The sequence below is a fragment of the Rhodnius prolixus genome, unplaced genomic scaffold (genome assembly GCF_049639745.1).
Source record: "Rhodnius prolixus isolate KJV_2025 unplaced genomic scaffold, Rpr scaffold_10, whole genome shotgun sequence".
NCBI lineage: Eukaryota > Metazoa > Arthropoda > Insecta > Hemiptera > Reduviidae > Rhodnius > Rhodnius prolixus.
This window is the reverse complement of record NW_027411615.1, coordinates 25,207,686-25,229,146: the sequence shown is the minus strand read 5'-3', so window position 1 is coordinate 25,229,146 and position 21,461 is coordinate 25,207,686. Positions and strand designations below refer to the sequence as shown.

The window sequence follows — 21,461 nt, the reverse complement described above, 5'->3', positions numbered from 1 at the left end:
GGAAATATGCTAAGAATGAATTACACTTCTGGTTTATGGAGAGTTGATAGAAAACATGTGGCTAGAAAAATAATTGTTTCTTTGCATTGATCTATCTTGAATAGTTCAATTTTTGGAGGTCTACTTTTTTTTTTTTATAATAAGCACCTCTATAAAATGAATTATACTGCTTTGTAAGCATGCTGTAAACTATACCTACTATACTACACAAAACTATCATTAGATGAATGAATAATATTTTTATTCTTGAATAATATTTACATTTGTTGGGAATTCAGTTTTTAATGTACATTATTTTTCATTAAAAAAAAAGTCGAAGTTCTGTGGAAACTATCGCCGTGAAAATCGGGGTATAAATATTCTCTCAAACTATCTAAATACGATTAATTTAGAAGAATTTCTTCAAAAACATATTCAACGATTTATTTAATGTTTAACATTAGATTTAAAAATTAAAAAAACATCTTGTTAACATGACAAAAAAATCAGTGTTCTGTTTTACGATATTCTATTAACATTTCTGATATTGCTGTAACTTTTAAAATGAAATGAAAATACATTGAAAAAGACAAAATAAATAAATTCGTAATAGTAGCGCCATCAGTTAGGTTTGGCTGTTGTCATTTTGCCAAAATTTATTTTTATTAATTTTTATTTCAACAACCAGTTTTTTAAATGTTATTTTATTCTACATTTTGTTTGATTACATTTTAAAAATAAAAAACAAACTTTTTTTGAAATAAAATAATGATACATTTTATGCAATAATTAAAAAGACAAATTATTGTACAACCATTGTTTACATTAAAAAGTGTCAGTGACTCTCTCATTTTATTACAAAAATATTTGAGTCAATCCCATCCCATTGCACATACAAATTCATTTAATTCTCATTCACAGATCTTACGCAAATCATTTCAGAAATCTATATGAGTAACTTAGTTAACTTGAGAAAAGTTTATAAACTATTTATGTGGTATGTATGAAAAAGGCAAAATGGTATTTTACCTTGAAGATCTTTTTGCAAACTATTCTCTACCCAAGCTTTCTATGGATTTTTTATGTCGAGAATTCGCTTTGAATTCTATTCTTATAGTTTCTTATAGTATTTTTGTAGTTTATCCACTGTTTTTGAGAAAATTATGAAAAATAGAGGGGAAAAAACATGCAATAACGCATTTCTAATTCTTCTTCTACATGTATAGACTGATATACGAAATTGAATGTTTATGGGGATGGTAAATGGAGATAGCTTATGAAATTTTGTTTGTATTTGCTGTTGAAATAGTTATCGGTATGGATATCAAAAATGTCCTAACTCTGTTTTAGATTAATCTCTGAGTAGTCCATACAGATAATGTGCCTTAAAAAATGCTTTGGGTACAGTTAATAGGCTTTCTGTCCAATCCCCAAAAAAACGGCTAAAGAAAATTCTAGTAGGACTGGCAAAGATTGTAGACTTTTGGCCTTTTTCTGAACTTTTGCTTCCAAAACAAGTCGACCTAATGTGTATGATCAAGCCCTGGCATACGAATAGTATTGTGGAAGTAGAAATTAAGGAATTTCTAGCAAAACTAGCAATATTTTCACACTTTTGGCCTTTTTCTGAACTTTTGCTTCCAAAACAAGTCGACTTAATGTGTATGATCAAGCCCTGGCATACGAATAGTATTGTGGAAGTAGAAATTAAGGAATTTCTAGCAAAACTAGCAATATTTTCACACTTTTGGCCTTTTTCTGAACTTCTGCTTCCAAAATAAGCCGGCCTAATGTGTATGATCAAGCCCTCGCTAAAGTAAAAATAAATTATTGAGTAAACGCTTTTTATTAACAGTATAAATTTTTATATTTGCTAATGCAATGCGCATACTTGTTTCTGTAAAAAAAATCAAAATAACTCACTAGTCTTCAATTACTTCATCATCGAAGGACTGTTCACTAAAAAAGATACTCTTGTATCGTTTGCCAAGTATTATCTTATTTTACTTTTTCTTGCTAGTGACAAACTACTTGAGACTTCCCGTTGGCTGAGTTGACTCCATCTAATAACCGTCAATCATTCTGATCAAAATGATAAGCTGTAGGAAATGCCTTGTTTCTTGATTAAGTTGTTGCCGTCATATTCACGGAAGCAGATGATTTCATTGTGATAAGTCGGCTGTGAAAACGGTAAAAAGCATAAATAATAAATGTTTCACAATGTCTTTTAATTATGTGTTTAAGAGTAATAGTGCACCGTGAACCGCTGGCTGCATTCGTTAACATATAACTTAAGTCACGCATGCTAGGAGTGATTTCTTTTTCATGAATCTTATGATTACTTTCTTTTGCTGAGGTACGATCACACTTATTTTGTAGCGTGTACCTTAATAACTGAAAAATTGTGCTTTTTTTATTTTTGAAAAAAAATTCTGTTCTTAGATCGTTGAATTGCGCTTATTTTGGTAATTACTATTGCCAAACTGAATTCACTACTAACAAATCAAAAATTAGTTTTAAATTTCTAAATAAGTAGGTAAGCTTTATAAATCAAGAAGTAAGATTCCATTTTTTTAAAGTAAATATAATTCCATCCGTTTTAGAATAGAATTCACTTTTCTTTGATAAACATTTAATTTATGAAGAATCTTATTTAATTTTGTACTGGGATTTGGACATGACAGGCATTTTCTGCCCACACACTGTACACTTCATGCATCAGTTGTATTTTTATGAATTCTCCTCTCTAAAAATATTCATAACTTATCATAATCCAAAAATAAATTTCTTCTATTGATAGAATGAAGAGATTTAAATTTCTAATATTCGGAGTGGAATTTCTTGGCCTCAAGATTTTAATTATTAATCAAAATGCTAATTATTACTTTAGAGCAGGAGAAAGGGCATTAATTTGTTTAGAAAGAAATTTAAGCCTACTAATTTTTAGTGGATGTACCACTGTACGCGAGTACAGGACTGCTTCCATTTCCTTAGAATGGTAGATATTAAATATTGTTTAAAAACATAAAATTCAGCATTCATTCAAATCTTCTAGACAAAAGAGAGCAAAGAGTTTGCTGAAACTGTTGGAGTGTGGATACATATTATGTATGTATAATAGAAAGGAAGGATAAACACTTTTCTTAATAAAAAAAAGTAAAGTAAAGTAATCGCCTATTTTTTCATGCGGGGCTTAACGTCCAACTACCAATTAGGTGTCGTGGACGGAGGCGACTAGCAAGCACACTTTACTGTAAATTTCTTTTATTAACCATTAAATAAAATCCAAGGCCTAAGATCGGGAATCGAACCCAGTACCACAATCACTTTTCTTAATATCTTCTGAATACAGGCCGAAATGCAAGCAGAATTATGGACTTAGTCAGTTTAATGTAATAACAAAAATGTATTATTATTTTGATGAAACCAATCATACAATTAAATCAAGTCAGGATACCTGTTTGGGATAGCAAAGCGTTGTTATCAGAAACGAATTCAAACCATCCATCTAAAAAACTACTTTATATCACAGATTGTTCATTTTATGTACCCAGTCTTATTTTCACAATGATCTCTACATTTCCTTTGTCTCCATCCATGCTATTTCATTATTCAAAACATTTCATATTGTATTTCCTGCTCACTATAAAACTTTAGTGTGACTCTCTGTACTGAGACCCACTCAGGTGAGCTAAAAGAACTTTTATGACATTAATGGTCCTGCGACCTCGTTTTTCTAATGTAAAACCTACGCTTTACTATTGGCTTATAATAATCATATTTACTTACTGCATTTACCCATTACATTGTATTTTTCAAATAAAATAATACAAAAAAAGTTCTTCAACTTACTATTAAATTCGAAATGTAAAACATAAACAATGTTTTAATTTCAGTACATAAGGAAAACATTTCACTTCATAGTCCTACTATCTGGGATCTACTATCTTTACAACTTTGTACTCACAGTTTCGAGCTTAGAATTTGTAGATAGATTTTATCTAAATAAAACTTGCTCCTAATTATTTAGATTACACATTGCGTAATAGTTACAAAATTATTCACTTTCATTATCAATTAAATTTTGGATAATTTCCAAATTACTCTTGGCGCTAATAATGTAACGATACGTATTTATAAACAGTAAAATCAAAACTTGCGGAGATTTAAATATTCATTATTTATATTTTGTCAAAAGGTTTAGGACAAAGAATGGGTAATAATAATTTTGCCAACTTATCAACTTTCTCATTCTCTGAAATCTTCAAATTTGCTTCCTTAGCTAGAAGAACAGCATTGGTTGAATATTCTTCAACATCAACTTGTTCTAAAAAACTGGTTTCAGTTTAACCTTATCTTTCCATTTTAAGTTATATATTCTTTCATCAAAAGTAAGATAAAGAAATCCAGGAAAAGCATTCAAATGATTCCTTAAATAAGATCCGATATTACAGCAAATCGTAGGCACTGATATACTATTCATTCTTGAACTATACTTATAACGATTTTTGGGAAGGAGATTTTTGTTAAATGTCACACTTGTTACAGGGTAGCATGGTGCTATCGATTAGAAGTAACTAATTTGAACTTTTTTGTGATTATATTAATAAGATTTATATTAATAAGCCACTCCAAAGTCGAAATTTCTTTAAATTCGAACAATATCCACAAGCCGATACAACCTAAGGTCCTCTATCATCTGGCTTTTCCAACCTAATATCCTTAACTGATTTCTCCAAAAGCACATCCATTACATGAATTAGAATTTTCTGTAACTTTGTATATACATTATATATAATGTATATAAATAAATTGTATGTTACTGTTATAACTAAGTAACTAATTGAAAATGATAGTACATATAGTAATTGCAAATATAATAATTGGAAGTACAGTAATGAAATATTAATTTTAATTAATGATTGTCAACTTCGGGACATCTAACTACTTTTCAGATTTCTCATTAGTAAAAGTTCAAAAATAAATTGATAAAGATTAGGATCTATATCTCTTTAATATTTAAAATATTAGTTGCACCTTAAGAACTTAATTAATTGATTTGATTTTTTTAAATTAATAAATTTATTTGTTTGAAGTTCACTTGAGTTTTTTATTTTAGAAGGTCTAGTTATTAAAGATTTCCGCTAGAGAGCATTAGCATTTCAAAACCATTTACAGTTTTTACTTGACAAATTTTACTAAAACTAAGTGATGCATAAAACTAGCTAATGCCCTATTTAATAACTCTTTAATGCATCTACCAGAATTGATTCTCCTTTATGTTTTAATTAGTAAGAAAGCAAACTATTTCTTAGATGATCCAAACAGTTAGTTCTTTTACTGGAACACATTTAGCGTGCCGATTAATCTTACCTTCATCCCACGCCTTAGCTTTTAAATGCATAGTTTCAAAATAAAACGAAACAAGTGTCTGTTAAGTTTATTTTTGACTTTCTATATATACAGGACATATATATATATATATATATATAGTGTGTGTGTGAGCGGGTCGAACCTCTCGTCTCCTTCTTTATTATTAGCCGTAATTTTGTTTTAAAAAATAAGACATAAACTTAACAAACTGTGATATGATAAAATAAATGCTATTTATCTTTTTTTAGTAAACATTCATTTGCTAGCAAAACAAGTAAAATTGAGCTGTTTCCTGTAAATGGTGTGTAAAAACAGGACTTCTTATTGATATATCCATTCCTTTGTGGCTCTAAAAAACTTAAAAAATTACAGAAATATTGCAGCAGCATTGTTTTCTTTAACATATTTAACTCTTCTATCACATTAATCATCTCACTTTCTTTAAGGGTCGAAGGAAAGAATCAAAATATATCTCGACTTTGTGGAGGAATTCAGAAACTCTAATATGGTAAATAATAACTTTCTCTTCAAGTAGGAAGAAAAAAAGATGGGTTACAACTATTTCCGATGTACAAAACTGATACCTCCAAGATGAATTTAAACATACACTCGTCCAATTCTAAACACCCTCAGCAGATCAATGTGTACAGTTATCGGCGGGTGTCGCTGAAGAAATTGTTCGATAGAAAGAGAACCAGATAAAAAGAAATACTAATAAACTAGCTTCCTCCTGCCTATATTTGTCATCTAGTTTACTGTCTCTCTCACTTCATCTTTAGGGCGCCAGAATTTATAATTATTACAGACACTCTTCTTGATATATTCTGGACTAGGTTGACGGTCGTTAACCTGTAAATGTTTTTTTTCTTTTTCATATGTACTTGTATTTATTTTTTATCCCTTAAATTGCATCAGTATAACCAATCAGTATTATGGACTGCTACGGATTACTTATTTTAAAACACTTTTAGCCGCTTAAAAGAAGCGTCCAGGATTTCTGAGGAGAGATTAGTTTTCTCCGTCTATTTTAGTAAGCCACTTTTTTAATAATTTTATTTTTTGTTATTTCGTGAGAGAGAGATTAATTTATTTTATGATTTGATTGAGAAGTTAAGACCCAAGTTTTCCCGTAACTCAAAAAAGCATAATTCTAAATATTTCTAATCACAAGAACACAATCCTGGGGTCATTTATTTTTTGCAAGGAAATCAGTAACTAGTACCAAGGAAATCTTTAAATTTGCAACCTGAATTTTAAAATCTGGATAAAAAAAATTAGGAAGGAATCAAGGAGAAAATTACGAATTACTACTCGCCATATTTCTCATAAGAAAAGTGGAAGTTAGATAATATTAGGAGCGATTAAATTTGTATACAAATTTTAATGTAACTTAGAACTTTTTTAAAAAAATTGTCAGTAGTATAAGAATTCAGATAACTCATCTCGGTTGCCTGTATTTTGTGTTTCTTAGTCAATGTCCAGTACTCCAGATGAGTATGTAAGTACGGGAAGAAATGTCGACCTTTAGACCAACATCTTTGAACGCTGTCCCTTCTCTGTTACTGAGGAAGCCCTTTTTGACCATGCTAAACATCCAACCTGTGGCACGCGTTTTTTTCCTTTAATCTCTTCATCCACACATCCATCCTCGCTTCTAAGTATTTGAATTACTTGACCTGGTTCATTTTTCTTCTCCTATTCTAATCACCCTTGTAATTCCATGCGGCTTCTTTCCTATTCAAATAATCTTCGTCTTTTCTGTGTTGATCAACGTTGTGTGGTCTCGGTCATTATTTTCTAGTACCACCAGGTTATCCGCAAACGCCAAAAAGAAGTACGGGATTGAGTTAATATTTCTGAAACTCATGTAGAAGCTATGCATGGGGGCTTGAAATCTGTAATTGCTTTGTCACTTAGAATCATCCTACAAGCTACAAGACTCAAACTAAAGCTATTTTTAGAGTTACTGATCAACATTAGCTGCCGTAATACGTACATGGGTTGCTTGCGCCGGGCTTGGGATTTCACCGATTCTTGAACTAGTGATCAGTTAAATAGATTTAAAATGAGATCATATCTAGCTTGAATCACTTCTATCCAATTTCGATCTTCATCAAGCGTGAATTTAGTTAATGCCGAATTCCACCTTGAAGAATCCTCCTCTTTAAAATAAGTTCAAGGTAATCAGTTCAATCCAAACTTTGAAAACAATTAACAGTGTAAAAAACATTTTTTTAAGCCTAGAGTCAATTAAGAATTAATTAAAAGTATTCGAGAATAATTTCTTAGATAGTAATAAATGGTAAAATTTCGACTAGTTAGTGCTAAATTAAACACAAACCAAATCCTTGAAACTTTTAAACAAAATAAACGTTCGCTTTCATATCATTTCCAGTAAATATTGAAATATATATGCAAATCTAACCTAGATATAAAAATATCTTAATATTAAATAAATATTTTAATTATAAGCCAAACTGGCCGGGGCTTTAAATGAGTAGAAAGAGAGTAAAGGAGATTTGTTCCAAGAAATACAGCGAAGTAAAGTTTCCATTCTTTTACTTAAAATTGATTCCTTTTTAAAAACCCATTACTCTCAATTGACTACTTGAAAAGAGTTGCTTAGAGTTGAAATTAGTGACCTTTTTTAGAGTACTGAGCCGTCACCAATACGGTTAAATGTGAGTGTAGGGGTGGACCTATTTTGGTTTAGTGATTGCTTGTGAAATCCAAGACTGAAAAAATTAATCGAAAACGTTTTTGTTGGAGATACTAAAAAAGGTGGCCTCGCCAAAACGTGGTCCGAACCTTGTGTTGATTAACGATTGAAATTAAATTAATTCGGTGATTAAAATTAAAGTTCAATTACAGAGGATTTTACTGCACCATGAGCAGACTGAGATTCAATCCCAATTACTCACCTCCTCATTTGGCACGTATCGGCATAGAAATAAATTCCATGTGCTCCTGTGTACAGGGAATCGACAGCCGAAGCAAATCACATTATCTTGGCCTGCAGCAAGAACAAAAACGGTAGGGATCTGCTAGACGAACTGCCCACTTGTGGCCAATTAAATACTACGCTGACTTATCCAAACATTTACCCAGACTTGTATAACTAAATAAGGACAAATAAAATTAAAATATGATTCTCTCGCAACCACACGGACAGTGACTTTAAAACTATAAATACTAACAGATTACATAACCACCCACTACATAAAAACAAACAAAGATTATAAAGCTCTATGTGATCAAAAGAGAAAGGATTATTACACAGATTTAGTAAATCAGTTTAAAACTATTAAGGATACCAAAGGGTTTTGGGATTTAGTGAATAATTTAAAGAATAAGGTATTTATAGTTGGAGGGGATATAGATTTAATAGAATGGATAAATTACTTCAGGGCTCTCTATAATCCGCCGCTACTGACTGCCCGTATTTCTTATGCTTCACCCTTTGTGATAAATGAATTTCTGGATAAACCGTTCACAATGTCTGAATTAAAAGTAGTATTAGATAACTCTAAAACAAATAAAGCACCGGGGACTGACCAAATTCCATATGAGTTTTATAAATATGCGCCTGAAAATTTCCATGAAATCCTTTTGAGCTATTTTAATAATATTTTCGAAAAGGGATTGGTACCACTGGAATTTAAAAAATCAGTGATATATCCAATACACAAAAATGGGGATATAAATGTTGTTACTAACTATAGAGGAATTGCATTTGAAAATACCATTGGGAAAATTTTTTCAGGTTTATTACTGCGTAGATTGACGCAGTGGGTGCAGGATAATGACATTTTGAGTGAATTTCAGGCGGGTTTTAGACCAGGGTATTCCACTGTCGATAATCTATTTACCTTATCAAATATTATAAATATTAAGTTGGCGGAAAAAAGACAGAAAGTTTATATATTTTTTGTAGACCTCTCTGCGGCTTTTGATCGAGTGGATCGTCACGCTCTAATCTATAAATTACAAGAAATCGGAATTTCTACAAAAATAGTGCGTATTATAAAGGAACTTTTCGAGAATACAGAAGCATTGGTATGGTATAGAAATGAATATTCTGATAAATTTGAGACAACAATGGGTGTAAAACAGGGGGCATTGTTGAGCCCTTTATTGTTTACTCTTTTTATTAATGATATTGAAGATGATCTTATAGGAGGAATTAATATTAACCGAAATAAAATTAAATTGTTAGCCTTTGCTGACGACATAGCGGTGATTGCATTGGATCCTGTTGAGTTACAACATAATATTCATGTTTTAGAAAAGTATTGCCTCAAATGGAACCTAAAGATTAACACAAATAAATCAAAAGTAATGGTATGTCGAAACGGCGGAAGACCGTCTAATAAAGAGCGTTGGTCTTTAGGTAATGAAAATATAGAAATAGTTAATTGTTACAAATATCTTGGATTGCGCATAACTCCTCAGTTAAATTTAAATAAACATTTAAATGATAAATTATTAAAGGCAAAACTAGGTCTAAATTCCGTTTGGAAATCATTTATAGCAAATAGCAAAATTCCTGTTTCGGCCAAGTTAGAAATGTTCAACGCTGTTTCTCGTGCAATCATGTGCTATGGCGCGCAAGTTTGGGGTGGAAAGTCTTATAGGCAAGGAGAACAGTTATTCACGTACTTTATTAAAAAGTTATTAAGATTGCCTAGGAACACCCCAAATTACATTATCACCTTGGAAACAAATATGCCTCCATTGTACATCCATACATTGCAGTTACACCATAATTACATTATAAAAGTACTAAGTATGCCAAATTATAGGTACCCTAAGATAGTAGCATTAGAGACAATTAAAAGACAAATTTATTGGTATAAGGATCTTTGTAATGTAAATTCTGAAAATGGCTCAATAATAAAAATCAATTTTGATAATGTAGGTGATTGTAAGAAGGAGTTAAATTTATTAAGAGAACAAATTCACAGAAATCATATAGAAGCATGCATAATTAGAGCACAAAATTCTCAGTTTAGTATAATTTATAAATATCTAAATTTCAGTTTCGGTGATGAATCATTCTATTTCTGCGATAAATATACAACTGACAATATTAGTTGGATAATTAAAATAAGAGGAGAACTATTGAATCTAAATTATAAAAGATACAATAGTAATGAATCACAAGTCTGTTCGCTATGCAGTAGGGAAGAAATAGAAAATATCATTCACTTCATTTGTATTTGCCCTGCTTATAGAGATCTCCGATTGAAGTTTTTAAATAAGATTATATTGTCCCAACAAGAATTAATACAGTATCTAAATGGTGATTGGATTTCTTTATTGAATTACACCAAGCGTGCTTGGATCTTACGATATGAAAAGATACATAATTAATCTATTTGTGTAAAATAAAGAATTTATTTTATTTAATATAAAAAGTATTTCTTTTAGTTTATTATTGATTTACTAAAATACATATTATTTACTCGTATACAATGTTTTCCATACTTATTTAGTTAAGAATATTTATTTATATATATAATTTATTATTGATATATTAAGTATATTTACATATTATTTATTTATTATTTATCCTTATTGGAAATGGTATATTATCAAAGAACATTTATTTTGTATTTGCTAGCTAGCACCCCCGCTGATGGTTTTGTACCAAGCGTATGTCCTTTATTTGATAATTATTGAATAAGTTGATCTGTTAATTTTGAAATTTATGTACATATTTAAATAAAAGACTTTATCTATCTATCTATCTAAAAACAAACCGCTGCATGATGGCTAATGTGAAATTACCGTAAGGCCAAGAAAGAAAAAAAAAATCAATTTGATTTTCAGATTTAATCATAATTAAATTAGTTTGATTAAAGATTAAATTTGAAGTTTATTTCACTAATTAATTACTATATGATTAAAAGTACGTTTAATTTCGCTGATTAAATTCTGATTAAAATTAATCAATTAAATTTATGATTAAACTGTAGTTTCAATCAGTGCCTTACTTTCAAGCTTAAGGGCAAAAGAATTCTATGTTTATTGCATTTTTATGTAATATTGATCATTGTGATAGATGCAATACGATTCAATAGGTTCATTTTATTTTATAATCTTACAACAACTGAACACATGTGACAAATATAATAAGAGGGAAAGTTTGGAAGTACATCCTGAAACCTCAGGCTCCACATTGTTTGGCTAACAGGAAATTGTGATAAGATCACTCAAAACGGAATATGTGCCTCTTGAATCATGCAGTTCTCATAAGAGTAATAAATCTTTATGTACACCGCTAAAATATTTAGTACGAAATTCTTGACGTTAATTGTTATATCTAGAGAAGTAGAATCACTTTAACATTGATTTATTATATATTCTTTCCCAAGAGAAAGTTCCAGAATTGTTCATTTAGTTAGACAAAGGATAGGATTCTATGTACTTGGTCTATGTACTTCAAGGTGTTATTGGGTAGTATGGCGTGGCCTTATTGTGCATTGTTGCCGCACTTCTCAATCAAACTGCAACTGGTTATTTCTGTTGGTTTTCCTCAACGAACACTTTCATTAATTCATTTGAAATTAAAAAAGAACTTTTAACATTTTATATGAATCTTCATTGTGTGTACATTGTTGTACGTCAAATTATTTATGGAAAAATAAAGAAATAAATGATTATAACAGTTCAAATTGCTAGGTTTAACTAGTTCTAACTAGATTAGAATTAACAGTGGGTTAATCATAAATAGTTTAATACAAGGGTCACTAACGGGCAACAAAGTTATAGGTATCAAAAATCTTGGGCCTCAATCTCTCGAGTCCCAATACTTCTTCATTAGGGTAACATTCATTTGTAATCGTTTTGACCTGATTAATATAACATTTGACTCCAGATAATTTAAACAAGAATTTTTTTAAGTTTATACTTTAATTTGAGAAATTAGTTTTTATATAGAATTATTTCCCACAATCTGTAGGTAATTTATTTTCCAAATTCGAACTTGAAAAGAATTCCTTGATTAGCCAATGATCTGGCGAAGAAAATAAAACTTTTACAAGAGTGTAATAAAAGTATTTTAATTGGGCATCCTAGGTTTAATCCTTTTGAAAATAGACAATTTTATGATTGTAGATAAAATTTTATTTAAAATTCTAAATCAGAGAGCCTCTTTTAGTACTCTGTAAGCAGCCTAGCTAAATTTGAATATCAAAGCAAAGCGATTATGTTCAATTCGAGGATGAGTCACGATGGTAGAGAAGTTTTCGTTTACTTATTATAATACTGTTATGTTTATTTTTGAAATTATTATTGCCGTTTCTAAACCAGAAGCTAAAATAAAATGGCTTCTAAATTTTCAACTATTAAAACTATCGCACGTTGACAATATTCATGGGTGATGAATTTTTGAAATTGATGATTCTCTGAAACGAATATTTCTGAACATCTCCTTAAAAAAAAACTGCTTCAACGCAAACTACTTAACTTATTTGTTTCAATTTAATTGAAAATGAATTAGTAAAATTGACGCAAGAAAATTTTGAGGGCTATTTTGAGCCAAAAAGATTTCATAGCGCAACCACTAAATTGAAAAACAAGTAAGAGGTCGTTTCCTCCTCTTCCTGACCCAATCTGCACAATGGTTGCTAGCTAATAAGCCCCACCTTGTACAGATTATCCAAAGTAATGTTCTCTAAATTGAAAAAAGAATCATTATTGAGAGAAAAAAATGTAATGTCACAACTTTTATTTTCATGCTAGTATTGTAATTATTATCTCAAGACATATTTTTAGTATAATTTTCAAATTCCATTCTAGATTTTCTTGTTATGAGTAAAGTTGTTAGTGACTAGGTAATGAGTTATGACAGTTGTCAGTTTTGAGTAGAAATATTTTTAGAAAGAGAAGCTATTTCAAGAATAAGGCACAAGACTCATCTAATCTGGGTAAACAGAACTAGTTTGGGAAACATAAACTTTCAGTCTTTGAAATATTGCACAATTTACAAAATACACACTACTATATAAAATTACAAAATTCTATTTATACCAATGAATATATAATCGGCAGGTTCGTATTTCAAAAAATAATTATCATAATGTTCAAGGACGTTTTTATTTGAAAAATAAAACTGAAATATAATAAACTAATAACAATGTGATTTGATCAGACAGCAAATATTAGGAAGGACTTTTACAGGAGGGGAAATGAATTATTCATTAGATTTAAGAAGGAAACAAACAAATAAATAGCACAAATAATACTGAACTTTACTTAAAAAACGAGAGTTTGAATTGTGCTGAAATCAATGGGGCTTATCCCTTAAGATTCCAAGAGGAAGGACCAGAAAGCACACCGTGGCATCCCAGAAAATAAAATGATATATGTATATACCAATTGATTTCCGTTATATTCCTCGCAAATAAATTCTTATCCTTGAAGCTGGTAATAAGATCTTGCTAAATAATTGAATTACTTATTCAAATTATGAAACAAATGTTTATTACGGAATTGAAAAATCTGAAAGTAATTATTTTTTTTTTAAATTTGAATTAGGGCGCGTAATGATCTAAAGTCATTGGCGCTCGGAGGACACTGCTTGGCTGGCTTCTGAATAGTGTTTTCTTGTTACAGACAACTCTGTCCATCATCAGAAATTGAGCTTAGGCTTCCTGCAAGAGAAAATCTAAGATTGGTCAGCTGCATTGGAATCCAAGATCTCGTGTAGGGATCCAGATTACTTACAATGATGAGCTAATTCCTTCCTTATAGTAGTTATTATTTTCAACATTTATAATTTTGATTTTTTTTAAATTAAATTTGAAAAATTTTACGCCAGTCACATAAGAAATATAAAATTATTGAACAGCAATGACTAAAAAAGGGAAGGGATTAGCTTTCTGGACTCCCACGCAAGAGATCCCGGTTTTGAATCCAGCTGCCGGCCGGTGTATTTATATTTTCTCGTTCTAGGCGCCTCTCACAGTTCGCTAACCAGTAATGGGCTGAATAAACCAATCGATATCCATCCTTAAAGAATATACGAATACAAAATATAAGTATTATTTCATTTTTGGACACTTGCTCATTTTTGGACTGAATTTCTAAAGATTGCGGACTTAAAAGAAAATTCCAATTATGGAAAATGAATATGTAGATTTTCCCCCATAAATTTAATAAACTATTAGCTTCACTATTTGCCTTGATCTTCAATTAAAAAAAGTTAAAACTAGAATGATTAATTCGGCTGGCCTCATAGAGCATCTGCACTTGTGACCTTGGTCCCAATGTCCTCGTTCCAACTGGGCGATGTTAGCACCTTCTTTGAGAAATATTTCTTTAACAATAAATATTATTACTATCTTTAACAGATCTAGCCACAGAAATTTCAACTTACACATTATCATAATTATATTTCCAGAAATATAGTTTAATTTAGTAGTAATTGTAACAATAAAAAAGGGTATCTCCATTGATTCACTATCCCTTTCTAAGAAAAAAACTACATAAAATATTTCTTGATAAATGTGTGAGCTGCACAGAAAGTAAATTTACTTAAAAGCAAATGTTGAACAAATGGCTGACAGCCAAGGAAAAAATTAGAAAACCAGGCCAGATATTAGATTGCGCATCTAATTTTAATGTTAAGTTCTCACTACTTATGTTCTGATTTTATTTGTTGTTTTTTTTTCCACTACAAAATACAATATTGAATCGTACAGTTTTGCAATTATTAATCATTTGAAAAATTGATCGAAATGTTTAAGGTTTATTGTCTTTCAAAGGGCAACGAAACTGAAGTAATGGATTATGTTCTGTTCACATGAGATGGCCGCGTTTTTTTTGTTAACTTATTAATATAATAATTTTTTAAAGCGGGTTTCCTTTGAACAAGGAATTTTCCCTTTCACGAACAAGAAATCTCTTGATGAATTTCTCTAATCTCTTCTGATAGTAGAAATTCTGGAATAGAATAATTACCGTTCCTCCTACCTCTTGTAATTTAGCAAGTAGTGAAGGTAATCTAGATAATAAAAATTATGAACTTAAGTTTTTTTTTTTCCATAAGTTTTCTACTTCAGACTTCCTTTGCATAGTTCTTTCAGAAGACAATAACCAAAATGCACCACCCTCCAAAAGAGGCGATATCATGGAATGCACGAAGTTTATTGTACATATTTCGAATATTAACAAAATTATGTTTTTTATTATTACATAATAATTTTTATTGTAACATAATTGTGCTTTTTATAATATTTTTTAAATAATATGACTTGAAATATTGGCATAATTTAATAGAATATAATTTATTCTCTATATTCCCGGAATTAGAAGAATAGCGCTCCGTCAAAATTAGTTTTCTCATTTAAAGAAAACTTAAAAAACGAACATTTGTCAGTAAAAGTTACCAAATGGATTAATTTTCCACCAAGAAGAAATCAGTCGGTTGACCTGGAGAAGGTTGATGCTACATCCCACTAAAATTGTTAAAACTACCAAAAAAGAAAAAACGAAATTCTTTGTAAATTTGTACTTTATTATTAAAAAACTAAAATCTGAAGATTTTTTTTAAGGACAATTTAGAACACTGAATTCACTTTTTATGAATGTCTAATGCTTTTTGTGGCAGGTGTTTTTATCTAAGATTTCGTTCCTTACTCGTTTGGTAACGTTAGGTATACCTACGAGGTGTATTTTTTTTTTTTTTTAGCGAAAATAAAATAAAAATTTATTAATGAACAGTTGGTGCAGCTAGCCGAACTCAGCTGAAAAAAAGCATAAATCAGTTGCATTGATTTGGCTCATGTCCAATAGATCGCTCTCTCTTTCTGTCCAACATTTCAAACTGTGTGTGCTGTTGTAATGTTTACAATCATTTTTATACCTTATTATTTGCTCCGTCTTTTTTTTTTGTTTTTAACAGCTGTAAATGTTATGATCAAATTTCGTCCTTAGAAACTGGGTTGTTTCAATATTTTGATTGTGTCAACAGAAATTTGATGCTGGTACATATATATTGAAATGAACAAATTCTTCCACTACTCTACTTAAATTTCAATTTTCAAGCGTCCAGGCTCTGATTTCATGCAATAAAAAAACCAATTGGATTGGCGAAGTAAATTTCTATTTTTAAGAGTAATACGTCAAGTATTTGTCTTGAAGAATTATCTATATTTTTTCTTTAGATTGCTATAATAGTGAAATGCATGGTCATGATATTAATAAGAGGGAATAAATAATTTGGTAAAAATTCTGAGTTGGAAAACTATTCAACTGACAGTAGCACTATTGATTGATACATTTAGAATATTTCTCGATTTTCTTCAACTTCAACGATTATCTTTAAACTTCGTTATTGCTTCCATATCAATCTATCATTTGTAAAAGAAGAAGAAGAAAAGTATTTATTTTCTAAAATATTGAACTATCACTTGTATTTTAAATAATCTTTCTATGAACATTCGATTAAGGAATCTTCTAAGAAAGAGGAGGTGACAGAGTTCCTTCTAAAGTGCCACACCAGAGTCTTAGACAATACAAAGAAGGGTGAGATGGTGAGCATTAAAGAAGTTTCAAAATTCGTAGTTCGAAAAGTTAAAGGCTAAATTTTAGCAAGAGAAAGTCGTTTGAAGTTTCCCGCCAGACTTTGTTTATGAAAAATTATTAGTACAAAAGTGAATGAATGTTTTACTAATTTTGTAATCAGCATTTTAAATAACAAATCTGGCCTGGGAGCATACTATTCTTTTACAGCATCTTTTAAAATGCCATGTTCAACCTGTTTACTTTTATCTTCAAATTTAAATTTTTTGTAGAAGTGCTTATAGTTTAAATAAGCCTAAGGATTCCAGATTGTGAATTAATTAATCTACAATTTTGGGAATCTAAATAATAGAGTCGGATCACACTAAAATGGCACCTTTATGTTTTATAAAGGTTTAAGTTTTATGTTGATATAATGTGTTTTTTTTATTATTTAGTTCTTTGTACCAACGCAATACGCAATCCTAACAGCCTAAGATTTATGCAAACACCATTCTATAAACGATTTCTTCCTTTTCAAGTGAACCTCAAGACAGAAATCATTGGAAGCTCAATTTCAAACTTTTCAGACAGAAAATTGCAGAAATTACGATTGTCCAATAATGAATAGTAAATACATAAATGGTACAAATGAATACTTTAAAGAATATAATTGCATTCAATAAAATAGATGGGTTTTTGCGGCATGATGTTGCGGTTTAGATAGATTTTTAATTTAAATTAATTGTTCTCCGGATGTGATCTGTGATTAAATCTAAACTTTTCCATTAATTTCTTTTCAACTCTTTTGATAAAAAATAAATGTTCTTTGGTACAATAATAAAGTAACAATATTTTGATACTTACAACAATAGATGGGTACTGTTGTGTGTAATAGAGGGAGAGAGATGCTGCTGAGCTGTCAGTCAAGGTCCAGACTCATATAAAATTCTTAATCGTAAAAAATGATTTATGGAACAAAATGAATGAGGGAAAGAGCTAATTATACTTCTACATAGAGAGCAGCACTTATTTGTTCTGTATAAAAGGATAAAAACAAGGTTTCAAGGTTCCAGTTATAACTTATTAAAATATAAAACTTATTTATAAAATATCTGGAGGAGAGATGTTTAAATAAATCACTTGGCTAATTGGATTCGATTTTAAATCAACCAACTTGAGTTGTTATTAAACGTGTAAACAAAAAATAAAAGATAAGGTTATTTTTAGAATAACTTTAGAATTTTGTTTCTGTAAAGACAAGACTACAAGAGGCAAATTTTGATTGTTTTGTTGTTGAAATTTTTTTATTTATAATTTGTCTTCGGGTTAAAAATTCTTTTTTTTTACTTCTATTCAAAGAATAAATTTATGGTATATTATTTATAAAAAATAAGCTGAAACACAACTTTTGTTACTTGTAAAATGTTAATAATTTGTTTGTTTGGCGCATCGACAACAATGATTCCCTCAGCTTATCGGGATCCTCACAATCTAGGGTGGCTCCATGATATTATTATTATTATCATATCAAGTAAAATAAATAATAAATAATTACCATAGCTGGCTGTCCTCCGCTATGGTTGCTAGGTTTGGGGATACTAAAGTTATGAAATGCTAGAAAGTATGCAGAGATATTTTATTAAAAAGTTATTCTCTCTTCTCTCAACAACTCTCAACTGCTATATTTAAGAAATATCTGTAGATCTGTCACTACCTTTTACCATAAGCCTTCATTTTAATTATATCTCTAAAGTTTCAAATATTCCAGGCTACCGTTTACCTTGGATAGCAGCTTCTTTTGCTTTTAATCATAATGGTTTGATGTTTAAACTCTCTTGTCTCTTGATAGTCTTTACCAGCCAGATATTTATTAGTCAATAAACAATGTTTCAAGTCGGAGGAACTATTTTTTCACAACTTCTGACAGTAACTCATCAAGCCAAGTCACGCTCACAGTTCCAAGAAATTTTCTCAGTATTAAGTGTATATATGCAAACCAAGAGATTGCATTTTTCAAATTTGTCTCAGATATTTCCAGCAGTTTTTCGTCAAACCTTTCTTTGTAATTTGTTTGTATTTTTCAAGTCATTTATTTTGTTCATTTATTATAAGTATTATTTCAATTAAATAGAGCCTTTATTTGATTTGTTTCTTATTTTTCTTTTGTTAATGTTTTGAGTTCATTTAATTCTTTTTCGTATAACCTTTTTTTTTTAATTGTTTACATCAACTTTCGGCAGACGGAATTCGATGCCATTTACTTTTCTTGATGTAGTTTCTTTTATTTCTTTCACTGTGATTTCTTTTTAGAAAACAATTCGAGATTTTAAGATTTGGGAGAATTCTAATCGTGAAGGTATATATGAAGATTCGTTAAATTGTTCCATCATGGAATTATATAGAAAACCTCGCAGTCACAGTTCCTGAAAACCTTTTTGAGATCTACATTATCACACAAAACCCTAAAGATATATATTTTTTTAAGTGTCTCAAACAATAAATTTTCGGTGAAGTTCTTTAGGAACTTCTTATTCTTAGTGTAATAGTTCAGATTCAATTTACCCAACTTCCATTTGGCTTAATGTCATTTTTATTTTCTTGATATATTATTCTTTTAAAGAGAAAATCTATTAATAATTTCTACTAACTAACTCTGTCTGAGTAAACTACAAACTGAAAACTATTTATAGAAAAACGGTTTCTTTTTTTATCTCTTTCTTACATTACCCAAGTTTGCGATAATGAAGAAGGCAAGCAACTTACTGAAGATAAGGGGGTTACAGACATAGTAATGTATCCTCACTTGTCTGAAGAAGTAGATCTGGTTTATCCCTACTCTATACGGCAGTAACGACGCACAACATTCACATGTGGTTCGCCGGGAATCAAGGTTACACTGTTCAACAAAGGCTGGTTGAATGCATTGTGTGCGAATGATGTGTGTTTTGTGTCGTAGTTCTGTCCGGACTGTCCTTTCTCGTGGCTTGTAGGGGCTGCATATTCTCTAGACATGGCTGACGTTATGCCTAAAAATAGAACTCCTTCCAACAGGCCACCTCGTCGCACTTCTATCCTTCTTCCTTTCACTCCTTCCTCTTCTATCCAGATATTCCACCATAACCTATATTTTCTAGCTGCATCTAACGGTTTGCCCTTCACATTTACTACTTATTAAAGAATCATTTCAATATACACTTTCTTTAATTCTCTATCTGGCTTTATTTACTTACAAACACGGCCAATGAACCTTCTTGTTCTATAAAATTAATGAATTATAACTCTCCGAATAATGTATCTTCACTCTAATATAAGGTCGTGTCGCAAAGAATAGATGGTAGTTAAAAGAAATATGAAGTTAAAGATCCACCAGTTTTTGAGATTTTCGTTTAAGTTCAAAAACTATCTGGATATATATATGAAGTTAACAAATCTTTATGAATTGTTTATTAGCAATGTGAATTAGCGAAAGAAATGTGAAGTTTCTATTTTCTACGGTTGATTTCTTCATTCTATATTCAGTTAAACAAACCGACTTCCAGACTTGGATGGCGTCCATCCGAGTACATAGACATAGTTCTAATTATGTTTTTTTTTTTCCACAATATGTTAATTTAAAATCTTCCAGGTTCTGTTGTTAGCTTCTTAAAATATCTTGGATCAGATAGGCGTTATGAACTTTTGTAGGCAGCACGAATCCGACGAATGACACTAACATCTAAAGTTTACCGGAGCAGTTTGATTAAGTGGAGTGAAAAATATTTTTCTGCATATCCTAATGAAAATAGATTTTAGTTTTCCTGCTATTCTACAAAATGTTCCTTTTAAAAGAAATATCTTCAAATAAGGGTTTGACAGGTATCTCAATATAAACATCCCGCAATGTTATCGTAATTGTGTAATCTTTAAATCTTTTAAGGACCAATCATGCAACATCGTTTATTTACATAAAAACATCGTATCGTAAATGAAACGAAATTAGATTATCTTCTAATTATTCCGAAAATTTCATCTTAATAAAATAAATTTGTTACTGAAATTTTAAAATAACGTTTGCTTTACCTGAATGAGCTGGAATAATAAAAAGAAATTGTTTATTTTTCAATAATTTGCGTTGTTTATTCTATTAGTAGGGGGCTAAAATTATTTTTTGGTTGTAAACTCAGTATTTTTTGTTTAGCTTTTATATTATTTCTGTTTTTAAGTACTAAATTAATTGTAACCCTGTAATGTGTGCAATTACACCAAATAGCACAATCCTTCTCTTGAAATTTTAGAACCGGTTTAGTTTAAAATTTAGAAAGGGAACTAGTATTGGAATTTTCCAAATTTCAGCAAGATCTGTTCCAATAAAGAGTAACGTAAAACATAATAACATTTAGCATAAATAAGAACATTTAGTTCTTTTATCTTAAAATAAAGTAAAAATTGAAAAGAAGAATAACTGTCATTCGAAGAATAGATAAGAAAGACAGTTACAGTGATATGGCTAAATGATCCTAAGATATTGGTCCTTAATTGGAGGCAGAAAGTAGCAGGAGTAGAGGTAAGGCTGTAACGGACACGGTTGGATGAAGAAGTGGTGTAAACCACTATGGCTA

At 30.1% G+C, this 21,461-nt stretch overlaps 1 protein-coding gene and 1 long non-coding RNA gene across 6 annotated transcripts in view; one reads left to right on the top strand and one right to left on the bottom strand.

Annotated features, from left to right (window-relative positions):
• Msp300 (Muscle-specific protein 300 kDa) overlaps positions 1–21,461 on the top strand; it is a 242,910-nt gene that overhangs the window by 12,146 nt on the left and 209,303 nt on the right. The window lies entirely within an intron of this gene.
• LOC141456867 (uncharacterized) lies at positions 219–19,141 on the bottom strand. Its single transcript, XR_012460073.1, has 2 exons — positions 17,728–19,141; positions 219–2,158 (listed from the first exon to the last, which is right to left on the bottom strand). It is a non-coding gene; the product is annotated as an uncharacterized lncRNA (long non-coding RNA).